We start from the raw sequence: 7,693 nt of genomic DNA, 5'->3' as shown, positions 1-7,693 counted from the left end.
AACAAACTGAGGGTTGCTGGGGGGAGGGGGTTTGGGAGAAGGGGGTGGGATTATGGACATTGGGGAGGGTATGTGCTTTGGTGAGTGCTGTGAAGTGTGTAAACCTGGTGATTCACAGACCTGTACCCCTGGGGATAAAAATATATGTTTATAAAAAATAAAAAATTAAAAAAAAAGAATTTTAATTAAGGAAGGTCTTATAAATACATAGATTGATATAGTACCAAATGGGAACAAAAAGTATGGCACTGTGAGAATACAGGTGCCTAAGACCATTAAATTTATTCTGAGCAAAGAAACTTTTTCCAAAATTACTTACTGGATGTGAACATGGAACTAGGACTAATAAAGAAAAGGATCCAGATTAAGACAAAGAAAAGACACAGATCTCTCATGATTTTTACTCTACTGTGAATAAGGATTTGTAGTTTCAAAAATCAGAACCACATCTTAGTTCTACTACTATGTGTGCAACACATATAATTGTGGGTGCATATGTGTGTAGACACATAGGTATATGTGTGCACTCTTTCTAGCACCAAGAAGAGAATTGAATGTGCAACCTATTATGTACAACTGTTGGCCTACATCCACTTCTCTGTCTTATCTCCTTCTCTTTGTTTTCATTTTAATATATTTTTAAAACATTTTATTTATTTATTTGACAGAGAGAGAGGGAGAGAACACGAGCAGGGGGTGGGGCAGAGGGAGAAGCAGGCTCCCCGCTGAGCAGGGAGCCCGATGTGGTACTGGATCTCAGGACAATGGGACCATGACCTGAGCGGAAGGCCGGCACTTAACCAGCTGAAGCACCCAGGTGCCCCATGTCTCCTCTTTCTGTTTGTTTCAGAAGTAACACAAAAGTGTTCCCTGGTATTTCCATGCTAAAGAAATTTTCCAGGACAATATTTAAGCTTTTCTTGAGGCTACACGTGACCCTCATGTCAAATCTTTTGAGCCATTAACTCTTCTTTAGCCTGTGATGTAGAATTGCTGGTATAAAATATAAAGTTGCTCATTAGAAGCCTGCAAGAAAAAGAAGCCCCTAGTAGACGAAAGTAAAACCTGGCATCTCCAGCTTCTGTGCTTCCCACAGCATCAGGAGCTGCTTCCTTAGGCCCTGGCAGAACAGGAAGTCTGAGAGTGTAGCTCTTCATCCACAGTATGGCTAGGAAGAGGCCAGAGATGAACAGAACGACATAGGGTGAAAAATGAGTGACTTATCAGCTGAGGTTACTATTCAACTCCAGAGCTCATGGCAACACAATCATCCTCTGTCACTCTAAAAGAGAAACTCAATATTGCATTAATTACTTTGCTATTGTTTTTATCTTAATTTTTTTTTTTTTAAACAGAGAGACAGAGAGAGAGAGTGAGCACAATCAGGAGGAGTGGCAGGCAGGGGAAGAAGCAGTCTTCCCACTGAACGAGAAACCTGATGTGGGGCTTGATTCCAGGACCCTGGGATCATGACCTGAACTGAAGGCAGAAGCTTAACTGACTGAGCCACCTAGGCATCCCTAGTTACTTCGTTATTGTTATTCATTGTATTCCCAATTCAACATTACATCCAACAAATGAATAAATAAACCATTCACTTATTTTATGCATGAATTTATATTTTCTAAGAGGGCACCTATACTTTGATCTTATAAAGAGATCATGAGGGGACACCTGCGTGGCTCAGCGGGTTAAAGCCTCTGTCTTCGGATGGGATTAAGCCCCACATCGGGCTCTCTGCTCAGCAGGGAGCCTGCTTCCTCCACTCTCTCTCTCTCTGCCAGCCTCTCTGCCTATTTGTGATCTCTGTCAAGTAAATAAATAAATTATTTAAAAAAAAAAAAAAAGATCATGGGAAGTGACAGAAAGTTTTCATCCCCAGAACACAGGGGTAAGCCATTACTCTTAATATCAGCTTTGACTATTCCAGTGAAGACAAGAGATACAAATTCTAAATACTATTCCCAAAAATCTTCAGCCAGTGGAATATTGATTCATTAAAGAAAGAATTTACTAATTTGATAGCAATATGATATTTCTTCTTCTATAGGAAGGATCTTTCAGGAATTTCCAAAGCCTGGCCCCTAGAATTTTGCAACAGGCACCACTTTATCTTATACATTTATATCCTTTACCACATGGTCCCAAATGTTTTTGCTCATTCAGGTTCATAACAATTGCCAGGCTCAAATATTCTGCACTCATCCATTTTAACTGATAAGAATAATTATGTCTTAATTTATTTTGATTTGAGGATAGTTAGGCAGATAGATAAGGCAGTTATTCTTTAACCTTAATAGAACCAAAAGGAAGCTACTGGGTCAGTTAAAGACTGATGAATTAGAACTGGAACCCTGGTGCTCCATTCAATATTTTCTTCTGAAAAACACCATTTAATCTTAATCATTAATGAACATTTAGATAATTAAAATAGAAAAAATCTCTGAATAATTCCAGCAAACAGAGATAACATTATTAATATGTTAGGATATCCATACACACACACACACACACACACACACACACAGGTTCTTGGTAGCTGCTTTGGGAATATTAATATATAGATACTGAGTACATGCAAATGAATAAAGAACTCAGCACCTCTGCCCTCTTTGCTGATAACACCATTTCAGGCCAGAGGTAAAACATGGATATAAGTCACCTTATCCAACATAGCTTTCCCCACTTCAAAAGTATGAACTTTATCTTCTAAGCTCAGAAACTCAATACCTTCTCTGATAAAAGTGGGCACTATGATAAAGAGCAAATACAAGACAAAAGGTAGGCAGGGGCTTAAGGGATACTTTTCTTCACGTAAAACTATCAATCAAGATGTTAAGCACTCATACCACATTTCTATCAAAATCATGTGAAACTTGGCACTTGTGAGCCCTGCTTGTCTCACTATCATATGCTCCTGCTCCACGGCAGTCTTCAGCTTCATGGGAGTGACATCTGTACCTCCAGATGTTGATGTTTTGTCAGGCCCTTCTCAGCCATTTTGATCAGGGTATATGTACACAAATTATATCATAATTCTTCTCACACTTCATATGTTACATCAAATAAGAAAAACCACCAAATTTACACTGAGCCTAGGAAATGTAACTTGAGATTTAACACACTATTCATAAGGATGTGCTATTATTCTTAATCTCTCAATTAATATGAGCTAGCACTACTGTACAGATTTATTACTGACCATATGCTCTTTAATTATCATCGCTTCCCAAAGTTACCACTTCGCACATCTGCAGCCAGTGCTGGCTGCTGTTCTTCTGTCCCTGCCTTAGCAGGATACAATAACCATTTTTCAGCTGGACACCTGACGAAGTGTCAACCCCAACAATGTCTCAGAAGAGTGATTAAAATGAAATAAAAGAAAAGAGAAACAAATAGTGTTTCAGGGAGAGTGCTGGGGATGGGGGAGATACACTCTCAACAATATACCTCATATGTTCAAGTTCATTATTAACTGAAATGCTTCTTAATTGTACATTGTTAATGTTCAGCCTCCAAAATCTGGCTGTTGGCAATGGAATGAAGGAGGAGTCGTCTTTTCTTGAAGCAAATGGGAATGCAGAGTGTGCAAACACTAACATTGTTCTCAGATCAAGATGTGTCTTGCTGATTTAAAATCTTTTGGACTGCACAATCAGGGGAAGCATAATTCATGGGGACTTGGGTTAATTTTTAAAAGATTTACACTCCAATTTTCAATGATGTTCTAGTTAATTAAGTATCTCTCTACATCACAAAGGAACAGTTCATATAAACTGTGTTCCCCTTTATTGAAGTTTAACATTCTTAAGATCACACATCCTTTTCCTCTAGTAGATGCAAGAGATATATGTATGGAGACAAGTGCTTCCTGAAGTGCTCTAGGCTTGATTAAAAGATGGCAAGCTTTAGCAGAAAGAAAACTGGCTTATGAATCTGAGAGGCAGATGTTGGAAAATCACCTAACTTTTTTCATTTGTTATAAAGGGCTTGAACTAGGGCGCCTGGGTGGCTCAGTGGGTTAAGCCGCTGCCTTCGGCTCAGGTCATGATCTCAGGGTCCTGGGATTGAGTCCCGCATCAGGCTCTCTGCTCAGCAGGGAGCCTGCTTCCTTCTCTCTCTCTCTGCCTGCCTCTCAGTGTACTTGTAATTTCTCTCTGTCAAATAAATAAATAAAATCTTTAAAAAAAAAAAATAAAGGGCTTGAACTAGATAATCCTCCAGGTTCCTTCTATCCCTAAGTTAATGACCCTAATTCATTAGTACTAAATTCAATTTACAGATTTATGGTCATTTGTGTTTTAGCCATACAGCATCCAAGGAGCTTGATGGGTAGTTTTTAGTCCTGTTCTGATGGAAATTGAGGTCTCAAGAATCCATTCACTCACCAGATATCTTCCAATCACAACCAGTTTGAGAAGAGGTCTCTTGCTTTGGAATACTTCTTATTAATTCTCCAAAATCTCTTTTAAAACCTTTCAAAAGTAACACCTGCAAATATCTATTTATAGAAATACATGGAGTCTCAAATAGTCAAGAAAACCTAGAAGATGACGAACACCAAGCTGTATGACTGGCTCCCAGAGTGCATGACTTACTATAAAGCAAAAATAACTAAGACAGTGAGCTTTAAGCCCAAGAATAGATAAGGTAACCAAAGAGATGGGAGGGAGAGCCAAGAAAGACATCCACCTAGCTACAGTCACCTGATTTATAATAAAAATATCACTGTGATCCAGGGGGGACAGGACAGTCTTTTCAATAAATTGGGGCAAAAAAAAAAAAAAATGAACATTGACCTCTGTCGTACACCATGAGCAAAAATTAATTTAATATGGAGCAAAAACCTACATGAAAGATATATAATAAACTTCTGGAAGAAAACATAGGAGTACATTTTCAATCTTGATGTAGGTAAATATTTCTTAATTAAATTGGAAAAGACAAAGACTTAGCCATAAGAAAAAGATAAACAAATTGCTCTGTATGAAATTTAAAATTCTATTCTCTGAATGACACTATTTGAAACATGAAAAGTTATGCTACAAACTGGAAAAAATAATCTCAATACATATATCCAACAAATGATTCATATTTAGAATAAAAAGAGCTACCAGTCAATTAGAAAACACAGACAACCTACATTTTTTATAAAACGGGGAAAAGACCTAATCAGGCACTTCATAAAAGTGAAGTGTATGACCAATAAACATAAAAAGAAGCTCACCTTGCTTAGCCGGCTGAAGAAATGCAAATTAAAACGTGAATGAAATACAATCATACACTATCCAAAATGGTGAAAAGTGAAAAAACCTAGTCCTGTAATATCAAATGTTAGTGACAATTTGGAATTCTCACATATTGTTGGTAGAAATATAAACTAGAGTTGCCCCTTTGGAAAACTTTTGGCCCATCTACTAAATCTAAACATGGCTTTATCTCATGACTCTGCAATCCCACTCCCAGTGCTATGTACTCCAAAAACACTCACAACAATTTTCATAGCAGCATTATTTATATTAGCTAAAACCTAGAAACACCTCAAATTTCTATCAACAATAAATTGTTACTATAGTTATACAATGAAATAAGTCATAGCAGTGAAAAAGAACAACATGACTAAAATTTTTGTTGTTATTTTTAAGGTCAATTAGCCAACATATGGTACATCATTAGTTTCAGATGCAGTGTTCAATAATTTATCAGTTGCATATAACACCCAGTGCTTATCATGAGCCTTCCTTAATGCTCATCATCTAATTACCCCATCCTCCCTCCCAACTTCCCCCCCAGCAACCCTTAGTTTGTTTCCTATAGTTAAGAGTCACATGTTTTCCCTTCTGATGACTTCCCAGTTTTTCTTCCCCTATGATCCTCTACACTATTTCTTATATCCCACATATGACTGAAACCATATAATTATCTTTCTCTGATTGACTTATTTTGCTTAGCACAATACTTCTAGTTCCAATCACATCAATGTAAATGGCAAGTATTCATCCTTTCTGGTGGCTGAGATATGTATATATATATATATATATATACATGTATATATATATATCTCAATACATACACATACATATATATACATATATATATATGGCATTTTCTTTATCCATTCATCTGTTGAACATCTGGGGTCTTTCCAGTTTGGCTATTGTGGACATTGGTGCTATGAACATTGGGGTGCCCCTTCAGATCACTACATTTGGATCTTTGTGGTAAATACCCAATAGTGCAATTTCTGGGTTATAGGGTAGAACCTCTATACTGTTTTCCAATGTGGCTACACAGCTTGCATTCCCACCAACACTGTAAAAGGGTTCCCCTTTCTCTGGATCTTCACCAACATTTGTTGTTTCCTATCTTGTTAATTTTAGCCATTCTGACTGGTGGGAGGTGGTATCTGTGGTTTTGATTTATATTTCCCTCATGTTGAGTGATGTTGAGCACTGTTCATGTGTCCATTGGCCATTTGTATATCTTCTTTGGAGAAATGTCTGTTCATGTCTTCTGCCCACTGGATTATTTAGTTTTTAGGTGTTGTGTTTGATAAGTCCTTTATAGATCATGGATACTAGCTCTTTATTGGATATGTCATTTGCAAATATCTTCTCCCATTCTGTGGTTGCCCTTTAATTTTGTTGACTAGAAGCTTTTTATATTTATGAAGTCCCGATAGTTCATTTTTACTTTTTGTTTCTCTTGCCTTTGGAGATACGTCTAGCAAGAATTTGCTTCAGCCAAGGTCAAAGAGGTTGCTGCCTGTGTTCTCTAGATTTTGATGAATTCCTGTTTCACATTTAGGTCTTGCATCAATTTTGAGTTTATCTTTGTATATGGTGCAAGGAAATGGTCCAATTTCATTTTTCTACATGTGGCTGTCCAATTTTCCCAACACCATTTATTGAAGAGACTGTCCTTTTTCTATTGGATATTCTTTCCTGCTTCAACATGACTTAAATTCTCACTGAAATAATGTTGAGCAGAAAAAAAGCCTCACACAAGAGTATGTATTGTGTGATTATGCTTATATGAAGCTCAAAAACAAACAAAATTAATATATGGTGATAAAGGACAAAATAATGGTAACTTTTGGGATGGGAGTGGCAGTAGGGGCTGGAAATCTTCTGGAAATTTGGTGATGGTTATACACAGATATAGATGCAAAACTGCCCTCTTATGGTTTGTGTACTTTATTATTTGTAAATTATATCTCAATAGAAAAAAATGTCTATGTGTATCTATGTGTATTCATCTTCCAAAAAACAGAAATGACATTATATTCTATTGATGTCATAATTTCTGCTCTTTGTTTTTAGTGAATCAAAACATTTTTTTGAATGTAAATTAGAAACCTTCAATTTGATTGAAGAAGACAAAAAAGATGGAAAAGCATTCCATGCTCATGGATCAGAAGAATAAACATTGTTAAAATGTCTATACTGCCTAGAGCAATCTATACTTTCAAAGCCATCCCAATCAAAATTCCACCAACATTTTTCAAAGAGATGGAACTAGAGGGTATCATGCTTAACGAAAGAAGTCAAGCGGAGAAAGACAACTATCATATGATCTCCCTGATATGAGGAAGTGGAGATGCAACATGGGGGGTTAGGGGGTAGGAGAAGAATGAATGAAACAAGATGGGATTGGGAGGGAGACAAACCATAAGTGACTCTTAATCTCACGT

Source organism: Mustela nigripes, chromosome 1, assembly GCF_022355385.1.
Source record: "Mustela nigripes isolate SB6536 chromosome 1, MUSNIG.SB6536, whole genome shotgun sequence".
NCBI classification, from domain to species: domain Eukaryota; kingdom Metazoa; phylum Chordata; class Mammalia; order Carnivora; family Mustelidae; genus Mustela; species Mustela nigripes.
Note: the sequence above shows the minus strand (reverse complement) of the source record.